This window comes from Arvicola amphibius, chromosome 4 (genome assembly GCF_903992535.2).
Source record: "Arvicola amphibius chromosome 4, mArvAmp1.2, whole genome shotgun sequence".
Classification (NCBI taxonomy): Eukaryota; Metazoa; Chordata; class Mammalia; order Rodentia; family Cricetidae; genus Arvicola; species Arvicola amphibius.
Genome location: NC_052050.1, coordinates 107,167,231 through 107,187,013, shown reverse-complemented (window position 1 = coordinate 107,187,013; position 19,783 = coordinate 107,167,231). Strand labels below are relative to the sequence as shown.

At 39.3% G+C, this 19,783-nt stretch overlaps 1 pseudogene; it reads right to left on the bottom strand.

The window, feature by feature from the left end:
* Positions 1-713: 713 nt before the first annotated feature.
* LOC119811874 lies at positions 714-17,769 on the bottom strand (annotated as a pseudogene).
* Between the last annotated feature and the right edge of the window lie 2,014 nt (positions 17,770-19,783).

Below are 19,783 nucleotides of genomic sequence, written 5' to 3'. Positions count from 1 at the left end.
ATCAGCTCCATGCTTCGGTTTGAGAATGTGAGCTCTGAGCTTCCTGCTTTAGCTGTCATATCTAACACTTGTTACTTTGTCTCTCTTGGGATGATCCTGTTTCTCTCTGGAACCATAAGGCAAATTAAGTACTTTTACAAGTTGACTTAGACACTGTGATTTATCACAAGAAGAGAAAAACACTAGTACACATGCATAAAGTTTTACTTCGTGTAATTGAAGAGAAGCATGATATCTAAAAGGTTTTCCCTACTAAACAAATCTGCAGGGCTTTGTCCATGAGGTTATAAATGCAACAAAGAGGGCTATCACAATACTTGAATAGAATGTTGACACTTGTCTGATTTTTTCCACAACAATCTTGTATAACTAAATATAAGTTCACTGACTAAAGATCTTACCAAATCCTTTATATTCAGATTCCCCTATAGTCGCAGTTCTTTCATGTATTCTAAGACTACTGTAATATAGGAGTTAAATATAATGAATTTAACGAATTCATTATACATTACAACTTTTACTCTTGGATGAACTCTTTCATGGATTTCAAGACCAGGGTGAAATGCAAAGACTTCATAACAGTGATGAAATCCATAGGGTTACTCTCCACTATGAATTCTTGCATGCCTTTAAAGACAGCTATAGCATGTAAAGGCTATACAACATTGATTACACTCAAAAGGTTTCTCTCCTGGAAAACTGTTTGTTTGCTTTTTTCTATGAACTTGGAGAAGATTCGTTATGACAGGATTTCTCACATTGAATACATTCATAGTGTTTTACTTCAGTATGAGTTATTTTATGTCTTTGAAGATTAGCAAGACGTGCAAACGCTTTCCCACACTGGTTACACACGTGAGGTTTCACTCCAGTATGAGTTGTTTTGTGAACTTGGAGATGACTGTGCTGGGAAAAGGCTTTCCCACATTGCGTACATTCGTAGGGTTTCTCTCCAGTGTGGGCTCTTCTATGTATCTGGAGATTACTGTGACATGCGAAGGCTTTACCACATTCACTGCATTCATAAGGCTTCTCTCCAGTATGAATTCTTTTATGTATTTGAACATGACTGTAACGTGCAAAGGCTTTCCCACACTGATTACACTCATAGGGTTTCTCTCCAGTATGGGTTCTTTTATGCAGCTGGAGACTACTGTGGTATGAAAAGACTTTCCTACAGTGACTACATTCATAAGGCTTCTCTCCAGTATGAGTTCTTTTATGTATTTGGAGACCACCATATCGTAAAAAGGCTTTCCCGCATTGATTACATTCATAGGGTTTCTCTCCAGTATGAGTTTTTTTATGTATTTGGAGGTTTTTCTTTTGTGAGAAGGCTTTACCACATTGATTACATTCATAAGGTTTCTCTCCAGTGTGAATCCTTTTATGTCTTTGAACATAACTGTAACGTGCAAAGGCTTTCCCACATTCGTTACATTCATAAGGTTTCTCTCCAGTATGGCTTCTTTTATGTATCTGGAGACTGCTGTGGTGTGAAAATAGTTTCCCGCATTGAGTACACTCATAAGGCTTCTCTCCAGTATGAGTTCTTCTGTGTATTTGGAGATGGCCGTGGTTTGAGAAGGCTTTCCCACAGTGATCACATTCATAGGTTTTTTTTCCCGTATGACTTCTTTCATGCCTATGAAGATAGTTGACACAAGTAAATGCTATAATAAGTCCATTACTCTAATGAATGCTTTTATCTGTATGACTTAATTTTACAGTTTGGTCTAATGGCAAAGAGGAGCCACATATTAAGGTTTTACCATGTTGTTTACATTCATAAGTTTCTGTATCACTGTGGACTCTTGTGTACACAGCTTATTTGATAGCATCACTGTTCATGAGTCTTTTCATACAATTGAAAAGAACAGGAAGAACTCAGAGGTTAATCACACTAATTACATTCTTAACATTTTCCTATACTATGAGTCACTACATCTGCAAAGGGAACCAGGAAAAACAGAAGAATTTATACATTGTTGGTACTTAAAGGGTTTTTTCTTGGTGTGAATTTGCTGACATATTTCTAGTGAGGTTTGAAAAACAATTCTAAACTATCACAATCAGAAAGGATATCCAAAGTGAGGACTACTACTCCTTCTAATTATTCAGGGAGACAGAGAGGTACATTACTTCTTTCCGTATCAATCATCCATACATTACCTATTTTCAGAGTGCCACATGATATATCATAAAAACAAAAAGCAAATAGAAGGTTTCCAGATTACATTCACACATTGAATTTTTTTTCCTCATAGAGATATGGTACAGTTATAGAGGTTTCTCCACAGCAACCTCCTTAATTCTCATAAACTGCCCCAATTACTAAATTATGGCTACGTACCACAAGTACACTAATAACACTAGCTTATTACTAATGGAGTATTTTCTTATTAGAAGATTTCAGACAATACTTTTCACCTAATCAATAGGTATTCCTTTTGCTATACCTGTGTGGTATAGAATTGAACAGATTGACAGTTCCACAGGCCAGCTCTCAAATGGCTACAAGTAAAATGGTGATATCTGTTAAGGCACTGTGTCTTCCTTCTTAGAGGAATGCCTTGCAAATGCAGATCAGCTCCCTGCCATTGAGGTAAATGCTGTTGTGAGAATTTAGTAACCATCCATACACTTAAAGCTGTGCTTATTTACACTGTTAATTTTCCTTGAAACTTCTACTTCTGTTGTATTCAAAGCTTCCTGGTCTACGAAGCAAGTTCCAGGACAGCCAGGAATGTTATAGAGAGAAACACTGCATGGGAAAAACAAAACAAAACAAAAAAATCTTGTGTGAGACATTTATATTACCTTGCACATGAAAATTACCTTCCATGTCTTCTAGGTCTTTGACAATGTACTTTAATATTGTGGTCCTCCTCTTTGTAGCCTGAAATGTAATACCAGAAAAATGTATATTATTGGAAATTAGGCAAAATTCAAGTTACTATATCCAGTGAACCTAAAAACTATGACTGACTTGCTCACCACATTCATCCCCTTTATCAATACAAATTAGAGAAGAGCATCAACAACCCAGAATCAGTAGTTCCCTTACTTTAAAAGTTAAAGGGAAATTCATTTCTTACCTATAGCAATGAGGTTCCTGTAGGTCTCCAGCATCACATCTTTATAGAGACACTTCTGGGAATGATCCAGTAAAGCCCACTCGTCCTGAGTGAAGCTGACATGCACATCATCATAGGTCACTGCACTCTAAAATGTCCCATGCATGAGTACAACAGAAAGAGTGATGTTGATCACAATGTAAATGTACATTTTAGAAAGAAATTGAAAAGGAGGTTCGCACATGTTATTTCTTGGCCCTTTGAATATGTTTTACCCTCCCAAGAGAAATGACTATTAACAGACATACATAGACAGGCAAACAAGTCAACAGTACTAAATACATGTCAGAGAAGTTGTATGAACAATTACTAACTGCAAAAAAGGAATGGCAAGATGGATGTATTGTCTCATGCCTTTAATCCTAGCACTCAGGAGTGAAAAGCAGGTGAATGTCATTCAGTTGGAGGCCAGCCTGGTACATGAAATGAGTTCAGATTATCCAGAGATACATAAATGGACCTCTCCCTCTACCCACCAAAACACTAACCAACCAAAGAAACAAAAAGAGGGTTGTACTGAAGTTCCTATAAAGAGATGTGCATTCATTCTAGTTCCATATTCATCTCCCAGAAACCCAAAGTGTCCCAGTCTAAACTGTAAGATTAATTAGATCTTACTAAAAGGGAATATATATTAACCTCTTAAGGGATACACAGATGAAAATGTGAGCATCTTAAATGCGGATAATAAAAAAAATAGGGCAGGAGGGATGACTCAGCAGTAAAGAGCATTTGATGATCTTGTAGAGGAGATGGGTTCACTGAACAGTGCTTACATAGCTCACAATATCCATAATTCCGAGTTCAGGGGTTCTGAGAGCACCTTCTGAATACTAGAAGCAACAGGCACTCATGTGGCGCATATCTATGCATAGAGGCAAAATTCTCATATTTATACAAAAAATTCAAAACATAACAAAATGTTGGAAGAATGTCATACACATGAAATCTTTTGGCATGGGACCTTCAGAAATTATTAATGACATAAGTTTATGCCATCCAAGGAGGAAAAAAGATACCCTATGCCAAAGTATAAAGTCAAGATGTTGGTAAATCTCAGCACAACAGCACATGTTCTGCATGTAAAAACAAAACAAAACAAAACAAAACAAAACTTCTTTATAGGTCAATCAGTCAAAAAATATAAAAATAAAAAACCTGGGTGTGTTGGCCCAAACTTTTAATAGGCAAATCTCTAAGTTTGGGGCCAACCAGGTTTCAAGAACTATTTTCAGGAAAGCAGTGCTATACCAAGAATCCTTGCCTTCAAAAAAGAAGGAAGGAAAGAAAGAAAGAAAGAGAGAGAGAGAGAGAGAGAGAGAGAGAGAGAGAGAGAGAGAAAGAGAAAGAAAGAAAGAAAGAAAGAAAGAAAGAAAGAAAGAAAGAAAGAAAGAAAGAAAGAAAGAAGGAAAGAAAGAAAGAAAGAATGAATTCCAGTTGCAGAGAATCTGACATCTACTATTGGCTTCCACAGGAACCAGAAATGCAAATAGTAAACAGACATACAAGTAGGCAAAGTAAAAATATATCAAATTTTTAGTAAAAAGCTACTATATTGTAGTAAGAAATTTGCCAAGAAAAAAATGGGGCAGGAGAGGCTACTTGATGGTTTTGGCTTAAATAGAAAGAGGTAATAGTATAAAAACCAGGTGACCTTGCCTATTTCCCCTTCCCAGGTGGTTCTGTATGTTTTTCTTAGGGCTCACCTTGTTACTTAGTTTCTCTAGGATTATGGACTAAAGGGTCAATACCCTTTGCTTTACAGCTAGTATCCACTTATGAGTGAGTACATACCATATTCATCTTTCTGGGACTGTTACCTCACTCAGGATGGGTTTCTTTTTCAGTTCCATCCATTTGCATGCAAATTTCAAGATGCCACTGCTTTTCCTCTGAGGAGTACTCTAATGTGTAAATGGGCCACCGTTTTTTTACTCATTCTTCGGTTGAGGGGCATCTAGGTTGTTTCCAGGTTTGGGCTATTACAAATAGTGCTGCTATGAACATAGTTAAACAAATATCATTCTAGTACGATTGAACATCTTTTGGGTATGTGCCCAAGAGTGGTATTTTTGGGTCCTGAGGTAGACTGATTCCCATGAAACTGCCATAGCGATTTCCAGAGTTGTTATACAAGTTTGCATTCCCACCAGCAATAAGAGCTTGGGGGTAGGGGGAGAAGGGAGGGTGGAAGGGGAAGAAGAGGGGGAAGGAGGATGGGGGAGGAGAACTTGAGGGAATGGGATAGTAGAGATGAAGGAAGAACAGAGATGAGAGCAAGGAAAGAGGCATTTTGATTGAGGGAGCCATTATAGGGCTAGCAAGAAACCTGGCACTAGAGAAATTCCCAGGAATCCACAAGGATGACCCTAAACAATAGAGGAGAGGAGACCCAAAACTGGCCTTGCCCAATAGTCAGACTGATGAATATCTTAAATATCACCCTGGAAACTTCATCCAGAAACTTCTGGAAACAGAGGCAGAGATCCGTGGCAGAGCACTGGGCTGAGTTCCCAAAGTCCAGATGAAGAGTGGGAAGGATGAGAATGAGTAAGAGGTCAAGACCATGAAGGGGACACCCACTGAAACAGTTTAATGAGCTAATGGGAGCTCACCAACTCCAGTTGGTCAGGGAAGAAACCAGCATAGGTCCAGACTAGTCCCTCTGAATATGGTTGACTATCATATGGCTGAGGTGGACTGTGGGGCCACAGGATTTATTCCTACTGCTTGTACTGGCTTTTTGGGAACCTGTTCTGTTTGGATGGATACCTTGCTCAGCCTAGATATTAGTAGGGAGGGCCTTGAACCACCCACAAAGCAATGTGCCTTACCTTCTCTGAGGAGTGGATGGGGAGTAGTATGGGTGTAGATGGAAGGAATGGGAGGAGGAGAGGGAGTGAGAACTGAGATTCATATGCAAAATAAAAAAGACTGTTTTCTGATTTAAAAAATAAAATTATAAAAAAATTAAATAATCACCAGGACTGTATACATAGTTTTCCTCAACTGAATTACAAGCAAGAACACTCTTAGATTCTGGGTTTGCTCAGTCTCTTGTTCCACTCATGAGTAACCCATGGCCCCCACATTCAGAGCAAACACCAACAAGCTGATTCTAAAAGCCAAGCAGGCTAAGCAGGTCTAGGGCAGTGACAATGTGAGGCACAGAGTTTCCCTTCAAGGAGCACAACCTGTTATCAGTGACTTAAAAAACAGCACGGTACAGCAGAAAAACTTTATTCCTTAATTTAAATTTATCTGGACCTTCCTAGTACATTGTTACTACGAAGAAAATGTAGAAAATTAATAATAAATAGCCTCACAACATAAAAAACATAATGTCTCAATACTTACATAGGACTCAAAATGTATGCTGCATTTAAGTAATCTGAACTCAAGAATCCTAATTTTCAACTGAAGAGTAAGAAACATCCATTCTAATGATTCTCTACTTGTAAGCAAGAGCTACATTTGATAGCACATTTCACATTTGCTGCAATACACAATCATTAATGCAGACATTTGCAAGGGGGGAAGTAATGTGAAGATGAATGATATTTTACTGGACACAACCTAGAATCCCAGAATCCTCGGAGGGCAGCTGGACTACCCCAAATGTGAGACCAGACTAAATGAATTCCAGGAAAGCTTCTCGGCAAAACTAGTTCAAATATATCAATCAACTCATTAATTAAAAATTTAGAAGCTGTGCAATTTTTAAATTTTTAAATGTTTTAGTTAAATTATATTTGTGACAAAAAGACAGTCCTGTACATGCACACTCATTACTGTCTGAGAAAAACTGCAGTCTTCAAAGACAGGATACAAAAAACAAAACACTCTCAAAACAAAGAAATGTTTGGTTAGAGTTACGCCAAAATATTTTATGCTATTTGTGGCTATTGTGAAGGGTGATGTTTCTCTGATTTCTTTCTCAGCCTGTTTGTCAACTGTCTAAAGGAGGGCTACTGATTTATTTGAGTTATTTTTGTATCCTGCTACATTACTGAAGGTGTTTATGAGTTGTAGGGGTTCCTTGGTAGAATTTTTTGGGTCACTTATGTAAACTATCAAATCATCAGCAGATAGTGAGCATTTGACTGCTTCTTTTCCAATTTATATCCGCTTGATCACCTTTTGTTGTCTTATTGCTCTAGCTAGAACTTCAAATACTATACTGAACAGATGCCTTGTCTCATTCCTGATTTCAGTGGGACGTTGGCTGTTGGCTTACTGTATATTGCCTTTACTATGTTTAGGTATGTTCCTTGTAACCCTGCTCTGTCCAAGACCTTTATCATGAAGGGGTATTGTATTCTGTCAAAAGCTTTTTCAGTATCTAATGAGAAGAGCATGTGCTTTTGTTTGTTCATTTGTTTATATGAATTATAATTCATATAAATGGATTACATTGACAAATTTTTCTATGTTCAAAGATCCAACTTGGTAATGGTAGATGATTTTTCTGTGTGTTCTTGGATTCAGTTTGCCAGTAATTTAGTGACTAATTTTACATCTATGTTCATGAGCGAGACTGGTTTGTAATTCTCTTTCTTAGAAATGTCTTTGTGGGTTTGGGGTATCAGCGTAATTGTAGCCTCATAAAAAGTTTGGCAATGTTCCTTCTGTTTCTATTGTGTGGAACAATTTGAGGAGTATTGGTTATTTGTTTTTCTTTGAAAATCATATAGAATTCTGTGCTGAAACCATCTGGTCCTGGGCTTTTTTTGGCTGGGAGACATTTGATGACTGTTTCTATTTCTTCAGTGACTATAGGTCTACTTAATTTGCTAATCTGATTTTTTATTTAATTTTGGTAAGTGATATTTATCCAGAAATTTGTTCATTTCCTTTAAGTTTTCAATTTTGTGGAGTACAGGTTTTTGAAGTATGACCTGATGATTCTCTGGATTTCCTCTACCTCTGTTGGTATGTCCCCAATTTGGATATTCTTTCTCTGACTTTTGGTTAGTTGGATAAAGGATTGTCTATTTTGTTGATTTTCTTGAAGAAACAACTCTTAGTCTCATTGAGTCTTTGTACTGTTTTGTTTCTATTTTGTTGATTAATTTGACTATTTCCTGCTATCTAATCCTCCTGGGTGAGCTTCTTTCTTTATGTTCTAGAGTTCTCAGGTGTTCTGTTAACTCACTAGTATGGGATTTTCCAGCTTCATTATATAAGCATTTAGAGCTATGAAAGTTCCTCTTAAAACTGTGTTCTATAAATGTGGGTATTTTGTGTGGTCATTTTCACTGAATTTTAAGAAGTCTTTAACTTCTTTATTTCTTCCTTAAACCATTGGTGATTTAATTTCCATGTGTTTTGGGGCTTTCTGAACTTATTGTTGCTGTTAAATTCTAATTTTAAGCCACAAATGGAAGACTTGTATTACAAAAATTTAAACCTTTGAAGAAACTGAAGAAGACACCAAAAAAAAAAAAAATGGTAATATCTCCCATGCTCTTAGGTAGCTTGGCATAGCAAAAATGGCAATCTTACCAAAGGCAATCTACAGACTCAATGCAATGCCTATAAAAATCTCAGCAAAATTCTTCACAGTCCTTGAAAGAACAATACTCAACTTCATATGAAAAAACAAAAGTCCCAGGAAAACCAAAACAATCCTGTACAGTAAAGGAACTTCTAGAGGCACCACAATCCCAGACTTCAAACTCCACTAAAGAACTACAGCATGCTATTGGCATAAAAACAGAAAGGAGGACCAATGGAATCTAATCAAACTCTGAGAAATCAATCCACACACTTATGAACACCTGATTTTTGAAAAAGAAGTAAAAATATAAAACAAAAAAGGCATATTCAACAAATAGTGCTGGCATAACTGGATATCAACATGTACAAGAATGAAAATAGATCCATATCTATCGCCATTCAGAAAACTCAAGTCAAAATAGATCAAAAACCTCAACATAAAACCAACCACATTGAGCCTCAAAGGAGAAAAAGTGGGAAGTACTCTTGAACACATTGGCACAGGAGACCACTTTCTAAACATAACCCCAGCAGCACAGACACTGAGAGGAACAATAAGTGGGACCTCCTGAAACTGAAAAGCTTCTGTAAAGCAAAGGACACAGTCAACAAGACAAAACGACAACCTACCGAATGGGAAAAGATCTTCACTAACCCCACATCAGACAGAGGTCTGATCTCCAAAATATACAAAGAACTCAAGAAATTGGTCATCAAAAGAACAAGTAATCCAATAATAAAAAATGGGGTACAGACCTAAAGAAAGAACTCTCAACAGAGGAATCTAAAATGACTGATCAATACTTAAGGAAATGCTCAGCATCCTTAGTCATCAGAGAAATGCAAATCAAAACAACTCTGAGATTCCATCCTACACTTGTCAGAATGGTCAAGATCAAAAACATTGATAACAACTTATGCTGAAGAGGTTGTGGGGTAAAGGGAACACTTCTGCATTGCATTGCTGGTGGGAGTGCAAGCTGTTACAGCCCCTTTGAATATGAGTATGAAGATTTCTCAGAAAATTAGGAAAAACATACCTCAAGACCCAGCAATACCACTTTTGGCTATATACTCAAAAGATGTTCAATCATACCATAAGGACATACACTCAACTATGATCATAGCAGCATTATTTGAATAGCCAGAACCTAGAAACAACCTAAATGTCCTTCAACTGAAGAATGGATAAAGAAATTGTGGTACATTTATATATACAACAGAGTACTAAACAGAAAAAAAAATGACATCTTGAATTCTGTGGGCAAATGGATGGATCTAGAAAACATCACATTGAGCGAGGTAAACCAGACCCAGAAAGACAAATACAGAATGTACTCACTTATAAGTGCCTTTTAGACATAAAGCAAAGAAAAACTAGTCAACAATTCAGAATCAGAACCACAGATAACCTAGACAACAAAGAGATCCCAAAGAGAGACATACATGAATCTAAACTACATGGGAAGTAGAAATAGACATGAACTCCTGAGTAAACTGGGAGCATGGGGATCATGGGCGAGGGTAGGAGAGGAGAGGGAAAGGTAGAATGGGAGGAGAGTTTGAGAAAACAATATATAGATCAATAACAACAATTAAAATAAAAAACAAGTCATTAATGACAAAAACAAGCCATTAATGACATTTCCACTGTTCTTTCCTTTAACATGCCACAATTAGTCAATAGATTATGAGATTGCTAGGAATCTTGAGACCCTGGCAGGACAGATGGACAGAGTCCAGCATTTGTCACCTGTACTCAAAGATGACACTACTGTCTATACCCATACAGTAAGCAAGCTTAAAAACTGCTCTTTATACTCCTAGCACTAGTGAGAAGGGTGAGTGAAGTTCTGTAATTAGAAAAGGGGACTACCCTAACTGTCATCAGAGAGTCTTCATCCAGTAACTGATGGAAACAGATGCAGAGATCCACAGCCAACTACTGGGCCAAGCTCCAGGAGTCCTGTTGAAGAGAAGTAGGAAGGATGTAAAAAAATGTTCCTTATTTGCTGCGACTAATAGGATATTTAGATTTGACTATACTTGTTTCCCCACATAGATAATATTTCACTGAATGAAGCAGAGCTTTTGGCTTTTTGTATACTTCATATTGGCCCCTCGGGAATATAAATTCCTTATTAGTTTGAGCTTATTTAATAAACTTCATTTATAGAGGAACTATGATAATGAGGTCCAGAATCTACTATTACCCCAGAATTTACAAACCAGCTATGAATGATTCTGGCAGACACATCTGTGAAAACTGTGATTAAAGAAACTTCTTTAGGAAACGTTCATCTCCATGATGACAACCCACACTAGGAATATTGTATTCCTGATTCTTGGCTCTGCCTTATTATACCATTGTCACTTTGCCAAAAAAAAAAAAAAAAAGGGAATGTATAAACATTGGTCATATATTATAATAGGAGGCTGCTCATTCATTCCTGGCTGCCCAACCATAAATAATCATACAGAAACTATATTAATTGCAACACTGTTTGCCGAATACCTTATGTATATTTTTAGCTAACTCTTACATCTTAAATTAACCCATTTCTATTAATCTGTGTGTCATCACGAGGCTGTGGTTACCCTTAAGGTTTTGGCGGGCATCTCTCCCCTTTGACAGCTACCTGGTGCCTCCTTGACTTCATCTACTTTCTCTCTATGTATCTGTTCAGATTTCTTACCTGGCTTTACTCTACTAAGCCACTGGCCTAAACAGCTTCTTTAATAACCAATGGTAATAAAACATACTCATTGCATACAGAGGGGAATCCCACATCAATAGACCAAGGATTGATATCTGTGGAGACTCACTAAACTTCCTGATGCTTTGTAATCATCATTTGCTTTCTCATAATAATCAATGTAGAAAAAATTGAGAAACAACGTTGTAAGCTAATTATGAAGTTTACTGGATTCCTAGTTGCTTTTTTCCTTAATAAAAGAACAAATACTTGGCCCACAGCCATGAGCCACATGTTCCTACTTGACACTGAAAAGTTAAGATGATGTTCTACTATGATTTGCTTAGCTCTGAGTCCTACAGCTCAAACCCTAATATCCCCCCTGTACAATATTTTTCTTTGAAAATGATTGAATTTCCTTTTATTAATGAATGTGTTTTCAACTTGGTATATACCAAACCTGGAGAAAATATAAACTTGGGAACAATCATATTACCAGAGGGATCACAGCAATATCCTGTGATCTATATTATTTCAATCATTCCACTTAATAGTTGTATATTTTAGTGCTTGAGATTTATTTTTCCTGCCTTGATTTGCCTGTTTGTAATGGGAATATTTATCGTGTATTTCAAGGACCAGGAAATGGAATGCAATAGCATGTTAGACATGCAAAAATAGTTTATTCATAAACCCCAGTACACCCAATACTGCACCTGATAACCAGAACCCAGTGGCATCTCTCAGCCCAGATAACCAGAAACAGTCCTTGAGCCAAGTGACACCCACCAGACACTATATAAGTAGATGAGAAGAGCAATGCTCTGCCCTCCACATCTGGAGAGGCATCACCTTGTTCTGCCCAGCAGCAGGAGAACTTCCCCAGGATCCTGACCCTTGGATTGGAGACTTCTGTTAGAAACTGGACCTGACCTTCAGCTAAGATATGTCACACAGGCAAGCAGCCTTAAGAAGATAGGCTTAGGGCTGTAGTTAGGAATTTATAGGGTAAACCTTGTGTGATGACCATCAGCATAATAAAATATAACTTCTGCAATACTAACTATGCATATCTACCTCCTGGCTCACAGAAGTTAGGATCACGCAGAGGACTTCTGTTCCCGTGGCTGATGACTAGATTCAATCTGCATTAGAACGAGGAAAGGAAAAGCTTTCCACACCAAAGTACAGGCCTTCAAGGATGCCCTGTATGATATTATACAACGAGGGCAACTTTTTTTGCCCTAATTGCTTTATATATCATGAGATCATTTGAAAACAAATCTATTTTGTGTGTGTGTGTGTGTGTGTGTGTGTTGTTTTGTTTTTGTTTTTCTAGGCAGGGTTTCTCTGTGTAGCTTTGAAGCCTGTCTTGGAACTCACTCTGTAGACCAGGCTGGCCTCAAACTCACAGAGATCTCTGCCTGCCTCTGATTTCAAAGTACTGGGATTAAAGAAGGGCACCACCAGGGCCCAGCTTATTCCTATTCTTTTTGTGTATGTTTGTGTTCAAGAGAGTATCTTCCATGAGTGTACAGGTGACAAACCCAAACAATATATAATATATATATATATCTTAGATGCCCTGGACCTGGACTAGCAGGTGGCTATGAGCCCCCAACTGGGGAGCTTGGATCTAAACTCAGATCACCCCCAAGAAGAATATGTGATAAGACACAAGCCAAGAATTATAGTTCCTTCTATTCAAAACACTAAAGTTTTTCACAGATTAACAACAACAAAACCTAAATAAAGTAAATAAATGATCCTTGATAACATAACACATCAATATTAAGAAGTTGTATATGGTAAATTTGCACCATGAATTGAATACAATCCAAACACAATGCCCAACAATTTATATCAGGAAAGCTGATTCCAACGCTGCATAAAAAATAGAAAATCTAAGACTACTCAATGGGGTTATGAAAGAAAAAGAGGACATACATTGACACAGTGTGATTTCTATGTTTACCAAAAAAAGCTATAGTAATCAAGAATATATACAATATTTGTGAAAGAATAAAGGGAATATAAAAAAAATCCAAGAACAAATGCATGAAAATATCGTCAAATTTTAAGTAAAAACCAAAGGAAATTCAGCCAGGAGAGTGTGACCCTGACCAATGTTAACCAACTGCCTAAGATTCTTTATTAACAGAAATTAAAAAAATCACAGCCTTCACAACTCCCACAAATTAATTCAAGGTGACCCATAAACTGTTCTGTTTTTGATGCTCCAGCTACTAATATTTCAGCTCCATGCTCCAGAGTTTTCTCTTCAAATGGAGGTGATCTCCTGCAGATCCCACTATGGCTCTGCAACCCTTCAACCCCCCTGTGGTTTCAGGAAAACTCAGCCCCAGAGATGCCTAATCACTAAACAATGCAGGAGAACAATTTAACATCTGCTTCCTGCCACATAATTATGGCACAAGACATGACATCTGCCCTATGCAACAGTCCAAGGCCATGCAAACTTGAGATACCTCTGCAGCTCAGCACCTCCATTTAACCCTTAGAACTGAAATTCACAGACGCACACCATGGTGGCTGACAGGAGCCGAATGGTAAAATACTCGAATCACCCCCTTTTAACCATTTTCTAAACTATCTGTAACATTTATAAGACAAACCTTAAAGTGGAATGAAAACATTCAGAACTCCTAGAAAAGAAGTCTTCGGTTTTTCAATGTCTTCCTACTACACAACAAAAGCGAGGCCTCGGTGTACACACTGGACGATGACATTACAAGCAGAGCCTCCCTATCTACCCCCAAGGAATTCACACTGGATGTGGCAGAGGCCACTACCCAGGTCACCACAGGGACCAATAGAACCACAGTCTGATACACTGTCCACCCCAGTCCTAGCAATTTGGACTCTGACAGCTCAGTCAAACTGTTCTTCCTGGTCTGGGGACAGTGTCCTCTACACTCACCATGGTATGGCTGTGGTCTTCCTCACAACTCCCTAAAACAGAATCAGAGGGGATTCCTGGAAAGAACCAGTAAGCTACCTCCCATTATTGCTCCTGATTGCTAAGCCTTCCCAGAGTTCCTGATTAGCTAGGGCCACCCGACTGGGCCTCAGGACGGTAGCAGCTCCACGACTGGGTGAGCAGAGATCAAATGATTCAGACAGCCAGGCCTTCCCAGGTCTGCCCTTCTACCCAAGGGTCAGACAGGGTCCTAGTCTGGGAAATGTGTAGTTCAGTAGAATCTTTCATTCTCCTATATCACTTACTGTTCCTCTTCCAAGGCACAGGGTCCTTTGTGTGCACATTCCATTACAACTCAGTGTCCAGTGCAGCCAGCTCTTTGCTTCACAGCTGGGAAGTGCTGCAGCCAAACACAGGTCACATTCAAACCGTAACTCTTGTTAAACAAAAAGAAGCCATGAATTAGAAAACAATGAAGTCTCTATGGGAGGGCTTAAAGGAAAGAAATGGTATAAATGATGCAATATACTGCCAAAAAATATGTTAAAAAGTAGAAAGAGGCTTGATAGGCACATGCTTCAGAGAACAGAACTTTGTATTAGAGCACACCCAGTACTACTCACGCCATTGTTCTCAGGGTGTGCATCGTAACCCTTTAAAACAGCCATGTCAGGCAAGGAGACACGATTTACCCAGTTCTTTTATTTTGGTTCTACTAGTGTAACCACAGTAATTTGGTTTCAGGAAAGTTCAGTTCTTTATCCAGATTCTTGATTGCCAGGTCAATCTGACAAGGTGAAACTGACAAATGGCCAGTCAGAACATTTACCAATCATCTAAAATGGATTGATTACCTTACTACTCAAGCTAATGCCAACTACTGTCAGAGCTGGAAAGCTTTCACCCTCCTTCCTGCCCATCCCTTTCTGTGCTGTGGCTACACCTGCTGGGTGGTTGATCAGTGAACTCAATTCGTACAGAGATATTTGCAAGTTCCCAATAAAACCAGACAGACGAGACGACACTCATTCACTGCTCTGTTTTTCCTTCTCACAGACCTGTTGATCCCAGCCCGGAAGGAGTAGCAGGACTGTCTTCCCATCTCTGGGCAGCAGAGGCAGGATTAAATGTTCAAATCAATTCTCAATTACATAGTGTGAGGTAAGCTTGAACTACAGAAGACACTGATCTACAACAGTGGTTCTCAACCTTCCTAACGCTGTAACCCTTTACTCATGTTGTGATGAACCCCAGACTATAAAGTTATTTTCACTGCTAACTTGATAACTAATTTGCTACTGTTATGAATGTAATATAGAATATCTGTGTATTCTGATGGTTTTAGGCCATTCCTGTGATAGAGTCCTTTGATCCCGCTAAAGGGAACCCTGACAGATTAGATTGAGTACCACTACTCTAAACTGATGCAAATAAATAAATAGCACCCGTGAAAATAATGGAATGAAATTATTAATGACTGGGAAACATTGGAAAACAGAAACAAATAGAGTTCAGAGAAGTAATGCATTTAAAGAGAATAAAATTTTAAAAATCATATCAATAGTAAATTTTTAAATATTATAAAAAATAATTGCCGGGCGATGGTGGCGCACGCCTTTAATCCCAGCACTCGGGAGGCAGAGGCAGGCGGATCTCTGTGAGTTCGAGACTAGCCTGGTCTACAAGAGCTAGTTCCAGGACAGGCTCTAAAGCCACAGAGAAACCCTGTCTCGAAAAACCAAAAAAAAAAAAATAATAATAATAATAATAATTGAAAGGACATTTACTTATACTGACTTTGAAACAGAGTATAAAATTCCTTGGTGGAGAGAATGCCATTAATAAGATATTGTGTGACTCTGTCCTACTAAAATGCTGGCTGCTGAGTTCTGTGAACGGACACAGATTCACTCCAATGGCCTTTTCTTCAGACCTCTCAGCAGACTTAGACGTGTCAGCCAGGATTACACACACCTGCATAGGAGAGTTCCCTAATTGGAAACTAAATACTCAGAATTTCAAGCTTCCCTTCCTAAATTGTACACCCACCCATCCTGTCTGTTTTCATTCACATGAAGGAATTAATACATGCTGGGAAATTACACAGAAAGTCATTCACACTGTCCAATCAGGTCCCTCTTTATGGTGGAGACCAAGGCCTGCAGCCTTAGCTAGATCTAGCTATTGTCTAGTCTGTTTCCCCCTGCAGTGACGAGGTACACTGTTCCTCCTCTTCTGGTCTGAAGGGAGAAGCCGTGCTCAACACACAAATCCTTTGCCTGTTACTGGAATTCACAACCCCCTATGTGATGTAACTGATCATTTAAGAACTCCAAGACCTATAATCCAAGAAATTAGGGTGGTCAGTCAGGAGGATAGCAAGAGCAACGCCCTGTTGCACTACAGACAGGGTTCAAGTTCACCTCAGTCAACATCAGAGACCTTGACTCAGAACCATTTTTCAAAAAGACTGGAGACGCAGCGGTTTCAGAATTACCACACCTGCATGTCACAAAAGGACTTATTGTTGGTGGTGACCCTGTAATGGCCCCTTGAGCAGCTTGTTATAGCCTGTTCTTTGATGGTGAGGGGATTTAGGAGTGGGTCTTGGTTGGCTGTAAAGCAGGGTTGTCTCCTTTCTTATGGAAAGGTAGCTTGATGGCTGGTTAATCCTGGTGAATATTTACATTTTAACATACCAATTTCTAACAGGCATAGTTAGCATATACTTGTCTTTAGGGTATTTGGAGGTAGCCCTCCCTTAGCTAAATTCTACTTGGTGTGACTTAATGTCTAGTAAGAATTGTTAAGTCCTTATACCATCAAATCTATCATCAACAATTCTACTCTTCGACATCACCGTTTGGCAGTGGAATGCTCCTCTACACAGAAGATACCATTCACAAGCTCTACTAAATTAACTCCAGATGGGTCCTAAACCTAAATGTTAATGTTAAAAGTGAAGAACTTGTGAAACATATTAGAGGCCAGGGCTCTCTGAGTTTGACAAATCTGCCTTCCATAGAGACAATACAAGCACTACAGGCGCCAGCATTTTCACAGTGAAATACAATACAAGCATTTCACAACGACGTCAAAAACAAGGATATTTCTAAGCGCAGTCCCGCTTCCAATGCGCTGCAGAGACTCAGCCAGAGGAGTGAAGGTATTCAGAGGCTTCCGCCTGGCTCAGGGTGTTGCGCAGACCAGGCAGGAACATACTGAACTCTGACTTCTGGCTTCCACCCGGGCAGGGGAGGACCCACCACATGGGCTCCCGCGGCTCAGCCGGCCACTCCACCCACTCTGGGGACAGAGGCTACTGGCTCACCACTGCCAGCTACGCCTCCCCATCTGGGGACAGAAGCCCCTCACTCACCATGCCGCAGCTACACGCTCTAGGCAACAGAAGAACGTCACAGAAGACAGCTCACGACTTCCTCAGCATAGAAGCTGAGCTAGAAGCCTCGCTCCCGGAAGAACCGGGACTGGCCAGTCCTCTGGAAGTATTGATTGGCTAAGGAGGCCTGAGTGACAGGTTGAGTTCCCTTGGAGACAGACCTAGTGAGCTGAAGGGAAACAGCACAGTGGTTCCCAGTCCTGGCTTCCACCAGAAGCACAGACCGACCTATCCCAGATTGGCTGGAGATTTATGCCAAATTAAACAGCAAGTCGCTTGTTAATGTAAACCGATGGTTTCAGTTTTAAAAGGAATATACTCATAAGGAGGCTAATTAGAAAATGTTGCACAAGAGGAAAACAGGGTATCTCAAAAACATTATAAACAAAGTCCACACGGTGTTAGGACTGCTAACCACAGACACATGTGTAGAAACAGTAGCGTCCTCAGGATCTGAAGCAACCCCATCCACAAAGATCCTGTTCCCAGACGTTTTTCAGCTCTTCCAAGCATATTCCTGGTTTTAGAGAAGAAACTCTCAATACATCAGGCTCTTAGGGAAAGATCCCAAGGTGTAGGCAGGTTGACAAACTCGGAAATGCCTACTTTCTCAAGTACCTTCTAGAAGGTCTGCACTTTGCATTTGACGTTTAAGTTTAATTGGAGTTAATTTTGTGGAGGTTGTAAATGACATCTTGTGTACTGGGTAGCACCCACTACCAAGCTGTAAAAGTATAGAACTGGTGATATAAAAAGATTTACCAGCGCTGCTTAGGAGATAGTAAGCCACACAAAGCAGAATTTAGTAAGGGAAGTCTGACTTTGAAATACCCCAAAGGTAAGTAGTATGCTGACCAGGCCTGTTAAAGATTAGGATGCTAGGATGCAAATGTTTGCTCATCTTTATGTATACTGTTATTGTTCACAGGTCTGTGGTAAAAATGTTAATTGGATATAAATCCGTGGAGAGTATAGAAAGAACCCTCTGTGTAAAGATCTCTGTATGCCATGCTGGTCATCATAGTTTTAAAGGGATTTCTTATTTGTGTTGTACTGGGTGCTGTAAACATCAATTTGATAATGTTTTGTTATGTTTTGATTTTTCTTTGTATCTCCTACATACACCCATTAAAAACCAAAAGCATGGTTAATTTAGCGATGCCATGTATTATAAGAAGACTGTCTTGTGTTTTCTGTAAGAATTAGTTTAACAGATTGTACTAAGTCACGTTAATTTATTACGTTATATTATACACAGTTTCTCTTCATCTTTCTTTTATTTAATTTCTGCTCAGCACTATCTTAAGACAAACAACTGGCACTTCCTATGATCAGCTGTGACTGTGCACAGAGGAGGTGACCACCACCAGGTTTGCTGATTATTGATATCCCAACACAGAAGGTATACTCCTTCCGAGTATACAGCCTCTTTCCCAGACATCTGTATGAAATTCAGCCCAAATGACATGTTGACCTTGTGGGTTTGGGAAGGAGCTAGAGCACATAGCCTGGAAAAGACTTGGGAGGAGCTGGATTCTTTATTTTCACCTATGAGAAAGTCATCTTAGAAGTGGGACTTTACCCTGAGTGCCCGCAGGCTTACCTCCTCTTTCCACTGAGAAATGTAATGCAATGCTAGAGCACATGGGCAGGGGACAGTAGAGAAGCTGAGCTTCACACAGGCAGGTGTGGGAGAGCCGTGGTGCATACTGGGTGGAGACACTCTGTGCGGCTGCTGCCTTTCAGTATCTCTCTTAGTTAGAGTTGCTATTGCTGTGAAGAAACACCATAGCTGTGAACACTCTTAGAAAGGAAAGTATTTCATTGGGGAATGGCTTGCAGTTTCATAGGGTTTAGTCCATTTTTGTAACCGTCAGAAGCACGGTAGTGTACAGGTTGACATGGTGTGAGAGAAGAAGCTGAGAAATCTACATCCAGATCAGCAGGGAGCAGAAAGTGACTATGGCATACTTCCTCCAAAAGGACACATTTCCTAATAGTGCCACTCCCTATGAGAATTTGGGACCAATCTGATTTATCCAAACTCCCGCATCTCCTCAACCATGGTCAGTAAGTAAAGCTCCATAAACACATTGGTTTCCCCAGGGTG